Consider the following 9,688-nt stretch of genomic DNA (forward strand, 5'->3'; position numbering starts at 1 on the left):
CTGCTAGCAGAGTTACCCGGTGCGCCGTGAAGGAAAGGTAACATCCCTGCCCATGCCTGCTAGACCAGGAGTCTGCAGTAAAATACACCTTACTGCTGACCGCCCTGTCCAACAAGACAAAAACATTGCCTTCCACATGCCGGTAGAGAGCTGGAATGGCCTTCCATGAAAGTGCATTTTGGTGCCTGCAACTGAGGTACAGCACATTCCACAAATTCACGAAAGGGGGCAGAGTCTACCAGCTGAAAAGGCAGCAGTTGCCGTGCCAGAAATTTGGCCAAGCTGGCATTCAAGCTAGCATTCAAAAGATGAGCATGTGGATGGCTGGGACCAAATTTATATTTAATGTTTAGTAACTGGGGTAGAGAAATTTCCCTGCTAAAATCAGATGGTGGTGTACTTCTAGCAGATTGACTGAAAGTACTTGGGACACCTATTGCTAGACCTTCATTCCTCTCAGTGCAGGTTTTGCAGAGGACTGGAGTAGGGTTGGAGATCCCAGATGAGGAGCAAGGAGAAGTCTGCATTTTTCTTTGTGTGTCTTTTGAAGTGCTAAATTAAATTAAATATATTTAATTTATTTATATTTAATGAATATATTTAATTTATATTTAATGAATATAATTAATTGTAGCTTGTAGGACGGAACATATTGTCTTCACCAAAATCTCTGGTAGACCAGACAAGTCAGTTCCTAGGCTTGTGTATACAAACAATGGGATCCAAACCTCACTTCAAAGGATCCCATGCTGGGATATGCAATGAAGGGAGACCAACTCTTAATCAATACTTAATTTCCCACGAAAATTCAAGTTAAGCTCCTGCTCAGAATAGTCATAAGGATTTGCATTAAAGGGTGCTTATATATGCAAAGTATAGGGATTGGAGATGTAGCCAGTCCTTGACCAGGAATAGGGAAGCTCACCAATCAGAGCCATGCTATGCCAACCAATGAGGCATCAGCATGTAATGATATACACAGACTTGATGGGAGGGAAACACACACTTTTATATGAGAGCAACCATCAAATTGGATGGAGCCTTGGTGCAAAGGGTAATTATGGGAAAGGTCTGCATTTTACTTGTAAGTAACTAAATATTTTGCAGATTAATGTTTTCAGGAATATACTCTGTATTCCTTCATGTAATTCTCTTATTTTAACCTAATATTTTCTTCCTTGCTGTAGACTATAGATAGATGGTTGTGTATTAGATATACTTTCAACTACTCACCAATAAATGTTCTTATTGTGTTAAAGCTTTCACTCATGGTCAAATCCAAATCATATGTGAGAGATATTAAATCTCAAATATAGTATACGGGAAAAAGACTGCATGGGAGGTCATCATATGACTGGTCAAGCATGTGGTGCCCAAGCGTCTGCTGTTGTGGCCACGCTTGATCCGCTTCAGACATAGGTTGCAAACAGCAATGGTGCAATCTGCTGCACATGTGTCCAAATAGGCCCACACCAAGGAACTTTTCAAAATCAATGGGGAGTCAGCAGCGCTCTGCACCTACGGAGCCCTGCGGTGTGATGCTGTAGGGTGGCTGCCCTTAAGCTGCCCCCTAGAGTACATCCTGCCTCGTTGGAGTTGTGCCTCCTCCTCCTCTATTCTATCAGGCACTCAAGTAGAGTCAGTGACCTCATCATCCCCTCCCTCCTCATCTCTGGAGAAAACTTGGCACTATGCTGCAGCTGGGGGAACATGACTGCCAGTTTCTTGGCCTTCTTGGGCACCCCCTCTCTCTAGGCTCACGTTACTCCATTCCTCAACCTGGGAACCAACATCAGAGCCTTAAAATTTCTGCGCATCCTCCAGCAGCATGTACCCGACACTGTGGTCGAATAGTTCGGGGGACTTCTCCGTGCATGATGTTAGGGCTACAGAATGAGTGACTGTGGACAAGGAGTCGGTGGAATAGGTCGCTTTGGCAGCTGCATAGGAAGGAAAACTACTATGAGCCTGGGTAACAGAGGATGAGGAGGAAGAGGACGGCTTTGTTATCCACTCCACCAACTCTTCTGCATGTTCTGGCTCAATAACACGGCCAGCAGCAGAAAAAAGGACAAGTGTGCCCCATGGCCACTGTTAGAGGATGCACAATGTCCATGACCAGCACTGTTGACTGTAGAAACAGAGCCTGCTTGCCCTCTTTTAGTGGCCTTCTGTGAGCATCTGCCTCTCCTTGGTGGCCTTCTGGACATGATGTATATTTTGTTTTGCAACACAGTACTACACTGTATTGTTTACTGTGTACACCACCAGAAAAGTAGTGGCAACTGCACTATGGCTGCACTGTATTATAATTAAAATTTTTGATCTAATATTTCACAGCAGGGACTCTTCCTGTGACCAACAAGAGTAACTGTGAGCTCTTACAGTGTTCTGGTACCAACAACACCTAAGGCCCAATTTTATGCAGAGTGTATAGGGCAGGCTGTATAGTATATACAGGTGGTCCTCTATTTTCACACATCCAACTTACAAATGACTCCTACTTACAAACAGAGGGAGACAACAGGAAGTGAAAGGAAATCTACCCCTAGGAAGGGAAATTCTCTCCTGTAAGCCCTTGTACACACGGTCGGACATTCTGACAACCAAATCCGTTGGATTTTGTCCAACGGATTTTGTCCGAAACTGTTGTCGGAAAATCTGATCGTGCAGAACGTGATGACGTAATTTCGTTACGATGGGACTACGTTCAGGCTAGTAGCCAATAGCTTTGGTCTAGGAATTTGATCTGAGCATGCGTGGCACTTTATCCGATCGGAATTCTCTACACACAATCGGACAAAGTCCGATCGGAACATGTTGTCAGAAAATGTTATAGCCCAGCTGGAAAACTTGGTCCGTCAGATACTCGGACGGAAACAGTCCGATGGAGCCCACATACGGTCAGATTATCCAACAACACGGTCCTATCTGACATTGTCCATCGGAATATCCGACCGTGTTTACAAGGGCTTAGAGTTAATATGGGAAAGAGGTGTCTCCACTGATGCTTTATCATCAATCATTCTTTCTCTAATAACCCCAAATTTTTTAAATACAATTGGCATTGGGACTGCTAATGAGGTGAAATCTTCTGAACAAGGGCACAGACAGCAAAAAAAATGTTACAGGGGTGATAACCCTGCCCTATATTATCCAAAAAACTTAAAATAGATTTTGGGGCTGGAGCTACACTTAAAAAATGTACCTGTTCCAAAGTACAAACAGATTCAACTTAACAACAAACCTCCTATCTTGTTTGTAACCCAGGGACCGCCTGTATACTGCTGTTCAGACTATATAGAGCCTGGGGGCCCCAAGCCTTTTTTATTTGGGTGTGGGGTTCCCCTTAATATCCATACCAGACCCAAAGGGCCAATTAACAAGCTGGGGGGGGGGGCAACATTACATTACAGCCGCAAGCAGTTTTAAATTACTTTTTTTCCTTTAGAAATATCATTATGTGCAGGGACTGTTCTAAACACGGGAAACATGTGCCACTTTACAGGCATACTATAGACACCACCCAGGTATGATATTTAAAGGAATATTTCACTTTTATTTTTTCACTTTAAGCATTATAAAAAGTCGCTGCTCCCAAAAAACCGTCTGTTTTTAAAACTTTGATACATGTGCCCTGGGGCAGGACTCAGGTCCCCAAACACTTTTTAGGACAATAACTTGCATATTAGCCTTTAAAATTCACACTTTTGATTTTTCACATTCGAGTCCCATCGACTTCCTAACCCATTGCATTGGGGTCTGTGGTAACTGTGGTCCAGAAGACATGCCTTAATGGATGTGACTTTACAGGCATCTCCCTCTTTGTCCACTAGTGCAGACCCCTGTGGATCAAACTTGTTTGATATATGGACTGGGATAGACGGTTTGCTCCATTGCTTCAGGAATTCTAGCTAAAAGGTGCCTGAGGTAGCCATGTGCCCATGGGGCCATCTGGATACAAAAAGACAAAAATCCCTATTAAGTTGAGCTAGCTCGAGGCTGTTTTGTAGGGCCATGTCCTCGCTCTCCTTACTTTCTGAATGATCGCCCACGCTTTCTGAGATGGCAGGGACACCGTCCCTTTTGTGGTGTTGAATAAGGCGCCTAAACTGGAGAAAAGAGGACTCGTTTGATAATCTACCATCCAATCGCCTCTTGAAAATGTAGGCCACAGCATCCACCTGTGTTCCACTAGCTGGGCTGGATCTTTTGATAAAAGGAGGATATCGTCTAGTTAGTGATAAGGACTGAGACCCAGTTCTCATGTAGAAGCTTGGATAGTGATCCGACCCCTCTTGAGGGCTCTGAGGGAAGTGCAGGACCCGAAAGGGAGACTCTGGAATTGTAGATGGGCCTGGTCGACCGAAAATCTCAAATACTTCCATAACAGTTGTAGTATGGGTGATTACAAGTAATTATCCCTGAATCCCCAGGTACATCTGGTGCCACGTACACGCAATCAGACTATCCGGACAACCCACTGGACTTTGCAGTGGAGGTCCGCCGGACTTTCTGAATGAGTTGACCTGCCCACACACGCCCACACACCACGGACTATGGAGGGGGGTCCGCCGGACTTTTGAAATGAACGGACTTGCCCACACACGGAGTAAAGTCTGTTAATTTTGAACGTGGCTCCAGGTAGACGGGACTAGCACAGGAAGTCAATGTCGCCGCTTCCATTAGTGAGATTGACACCTCGCAAGCCCCGTCACCTGGTATGGATTTAAAGGGGAACTGTAAGAAGATAGAGGAGGCCCAGCAGAAGAAGCGAAGAGCGGGACAAGACCCCCGAAGTCAGAAGAAGACCCCCAGACGGTGATGAAGAAGAAAGTCGGGCTCCTCCACTAGTAAAAGAGCTAGTGGTAAAAGAGCAGAAGATAGCGGAGGAGCCCGGTGAGAAGACCCCCGAAGTCAGAAGAAGACCCCTGGGGCTGTCTAATAAAGTACTTTAATAACCTGTGTTGTGTGTTTTTTATTAACGCTTTTTTCCCCAGGTGAATGGGTAGGGGTACTTCGTACCCCATACTCATTCACATAGGGTAAGGGGCTGGAATCTGGGGGTCCCCTTATTAAAGGGGGCTCCCGGATTCTGATAAGCCCCCCCGCCCGCAGACCCCGACAACCAACGGCCAGGGTTGTCGGGAAGAGGCCCTTGTCCTCATCAACATGGGAACAAGGTGCTTTGGGGTGGGGGGCTGCAGGACCCCCCTTCCCCAAAGCACCCCCATGTTGAGGGCACGCGGCCTGGTACGGCTCAGGAGGGGGGGGGGGCGCTCGCTCGTGCCCATCCCTTTTCCTGAACGGCCAGCCTACGTGCTCGGATAAGGGTCTGCTATGCTGTTTTTTGGGCATAGGAGTTCCCCTTTAAATCCATACCAGGTGACAGGGCTCACGAGGTGTCAATCTCGCCGATGGAGGCTGCGACATTGACTTCCTGCACAAGTCCTCTCTATCTGGAGCCACGTTCAAAATGAACGGACTTTACTCTGTTTGGGCAAGTCCGTTCATTTCAAAAGTCCGGCGGACTAGCACACAGACGGGTGGATTGTCTGCTGGACTGCCGGAGCCCACACACAGGTGGATTGTCCGGCGGACTCTGGTCCACCAGACCAAGTCCACCGGATAATCCGATCGTGTGTACCTGGCATAATTCTGCAGTTCTGTGGAATCAAGTGTCAGGTCACCTGAGACCAGGTGAGAGATGCACTCCATAGGAATCAGAAGTGCACCGCTAAGATAGTAGACCCTAGGATGGACTGCTGCGGATTATACCCAGAGAGATTCAGGAAGCAGGTCTACTGGATCATTAACACAGATCCCAGTTGGAGGTGTTCACCAGAGCCTCTAGTGGTGAGGGTGGACTGCGCTGCAGTCTGGCTCCAGGTCACGACCCCTAGGGTCTCACAGCTCATACTCACGGTAGACTACAGGAGAAGGAAACAGCAGGCTGGAACAACAAGGATAGTAAAGTGATAAGGCAGAGGTCAGGGCAGCTAGCAGACAGGAACAAGAGAGTACACGCCAAAGGTTCAGGGTCACAGGCAGACAGGGATAGTCGGGGACATGCTAAAAGGTCAGGGTTAGAAGCAGACAGGAATAGTCGAGAACATGCCAAGGTCAGTAACAGAGACAAGCGTAGAGCACATGGCAAGCAGGCAACAGGAAGCCACACACACAGTGAATACACAATGGTTGATCAGCACCGCTGGCTTGCAGTGCACAGGTTAATATAGGGTTCCCTGATAGGGCCTGGGGTGAAGCCATGCTTAGAGGAGAGGTTTTAAATACCACCTGGTAGAAGTGGCTAGCCTCTTAGTCTGAACACATGAGGAGAAGTAAGCAGACAGAGGAAGATTACTACATAAGCATGACATCAAGTCTGACTTTCCTCCTGTGATGTGGGAAATTACTTTCTGTAACCTTTCTGCAAAGAGTAATTTACTATCAAAAAAAGGGTATTTATACTGATTTTGTTTTGACACAGTGTCAGCTTCCCATAGTTCTGACCACAATACCCATATGGCTATCACAAGTAGTGACATTGATCTTGCGAAGTAACAAATTGTATGCATCGCCGTCTCACCAGTGAAGTCTGCTGCGAGCCATAATTTGTCCAAAGCCTTGACTATACTTTCCCAAGGAACATTTTGATGCATTACTGTTTCCATGTTTTTGGTACATGTCCACAGGGCTTTGGATACAGATAAGCAATTGCTGACTTCCAGGCGTTTACCTGCCATTTGGTAAGCTCCTTTAAATTGGGGTCTATTCATCTGTCGAAAGGATCCTCAATTGAGGCTGAATTATCGATTGGTGAGATGAAATTCTTTGTTATACAAACCACTGCCCCGTCTACCTCTGGCGGACCGTCTGGCATTGCAGAATCTTGTTCCACCCGTGGGTAAAGTTTTCCTAGGCATTTGAGAGGAAAACATTTTTTTTTCCCTTTCCTCTTCATCAATGTCTCATATCATCCATCAGAGTAAGCCTATGTTTTCACTATTGCGACCTGAAATTCGCATGATTTTTCCATGATTTAAGTGACTTGAAACAATGCCTGTGTATTCTTGAGGTCTATGGACCTCAAGTTGCATCAAAGTGGGACCAAAGTAGTGCAGGGACTACTCTGAAGTCGATGCGACTTGAAATCGCACAGATAAACGGTGCTCATTGGAAATCATGGGGTACGATTTGCCATGCGACTTTGCAGTCCCAACTCACATGACAAATCATACTAGTGGAAACCGAGCCGAAAGAAGGACACCTGCCTCTTTTGAAATGGGAAGTACATCTTCTGACTACTCAGATGTAGTGTCTGCTTTCTCCCAGCCAATAGCTGGCTTTACAGGCTGGACATAGGGCTGAACTAGTAAAAAATTGAAGTCCGATGGCCGAGCTCTTCTGAGGTATGTTCAGATGGCCCCCCATCATCCAGATGTCTAGGAGGGATACTTGCTGCGTGGTGATAAGATTCTCTTGAGGATGGACCAGGAAGAGTTAACTTCTCTGGAAGAGATTGAGCTAATTGCCTGCAAAGGAACTGCTGTTGTTCATTCTGCTATGTATCCCCTGCCCATCTTTGAGTAGGACAGCTTACCTGTTAACCCTCTGACTTTCTGGGGGTTATTTACGAAAGGCAAATCCACTTTGCACTACAAGTGCAAAGTGCACTTGAAATTGCACTGAAAGTGCAGTCGCTGTAAATCTGAAGGGTAGATCTGAAATGAGGGGAAGCTCTGCTGATTTTATCATCCAATCATGTGCAAGCTAAAATGCTGTTTTTTATTTTCCTTGCATGTCCCCCTCGTATCTACAGGCGGCACAGTGTAGGAAAGTATATGTGCAATTTATGCTCCTAGAACGCCTGATGGTGCTCCCTGCATTTTGAACCTCTTTCTGTGTTAAGACTGTGAAAAAGTCCCACACGTGGTATCGCCATACTCCGGAGGAGTAGATGAATGTATTTTGGGGTCTAATTGAAAGTATGCATATGCTGTGTGTGAGAAATAACTTGTTATGAAAATTTTGTGTAAACAAAAAAAAAGGAAAATAATAATTTCTTAATTTTCCCAAGAATTATGGGGAAAAATTACAACCTTAAAAAACTCACTATGCCTTTTACTAAATACTTTGGACTCTCTACATTCCAAAAAGGGGTCATTTGGGGGCATTTTTACTTTCCTGACCATAGCACCATAGCTTGTCAACAGAAGACAATGCATTCCTATGGGCAAACAGATGACCATCAGTTACCATCCGTTAACCTCCGCTTCCATTTTTATCTGTTTTTTTTTTCAAAACGGATATTAACTGACAATGTCCGTCAACGCCCGCTAGCCGCGGATGATGCAGAGATGTACGGGTACGTTGTTTTATGCACCTGTGCCACTTTTCCAACGTATATCGGCGTGAGCCGGTCGGCAAGTGGTTAAAGGAAACGCTGTGACGTGGACTCCCATTCACCTCCACTGAGCCTGATTCTGTACCTGCACAATTCAGCAAAGAAAAAAATGTAAACCTCCTGGCCAAGCCAGGTGAGACCAAGGCAGTGGGAAGCAGGTTTATGTTTCATGTGAGGTATGTGTTAAGGCCAGTACACATGATCAGACTTTTTGACAACAAACTTTTAAGGCAACATCCGACCGCGTGTACAGTCCTTCGGACAAACTTTTTCGGTTTTCATCGGACAAATGTTGGCTGTACGAACAGACAAACTTTTGGACAACATAAGTCCGATGGAGCAAAGTCCAAAAAAGTACAGAAAACCATCTGACTTTACAAACACGTATGCTCAGAAGCAATACAAAATATCAGACAACAATACAGAAATTCACAAAATATAAGAAGCTGCGCTAAAATAAAAAATATAACATAAATAAATAAGATGACTGTATTGTGCAGTAAAGCCAATTCTAATTAAAGAAAAAAATCATATCATAAATAGCAAAAACCAATACACCCATAAATGTGCAAATATATACATAGAAATTAAACACAAATTCAAGTACCAAAATAGCAGTGAGAATTAAATTCAGTAAAAAATCATGATAAAAAATAATTATTTTAGTAATGAAAATGTTATTAATGCATTAAGTCCAACAGATAAAGTCCATATAATGTGTCCAATCAGAAACTGAAGAAATTCATGCAGAGGTGTCACCAAAATCTCAATTACAAAATCAAAATCACACCCTTTGGAAAGTGCCGTGAAATAGAGCAAATGCCACCACCAATAAGCTCACTGGCTGCTTACCATAACTATAGGTCCCTGATTTATGGGACCCAAAAAAGCAAATGGTTAATCACCAAGACTGACGGTCAGGATGGCGAACAGACAACCCCTCACTCTCAACGGCAGGATAACGAACAGCAATAAGCAATTTCCCATATATATAAAAAAAGAGAATGCTCGCATAGCATAAAAAACCTTTAAGATTTATTCATAAAAGTGCAGACAATAAAAAACTCAAATTTTCCGAATAAGAAATGGTCACAAAAACATAGGAGCCAGCCGGCTCTTGACTACCGCCCATTACTTCCGGGACTGGCGTAGAACGCGGTGACGTCAGCACGCCGCTCCTCCCTACATGTTTTGTCACTCCAAAGGCGTGGTCATGGGATATGGGTGGCGTCCTCACGCACCGCTTAAATAACAATACAACAAATCCAAGCCTCAAATAAA

This window comes from Lithobates pipiens, unplaced genomic scaffold (assembly GCF_037356315.1).
Source record: "Lithobates pipiens isolate NorthernLeopardFrog02 unplaced genomic scaffold, aLitPip1_a1.2 Scaffold_10, whole genome shotgun sequence".
Classification (NCBI taxonomy): domain Eukaryota; kingdom Metazoa; phylum Chordata; class Amphibia; order Anura; family Ranidae; genus Lithobates; species Lithobates pipiens.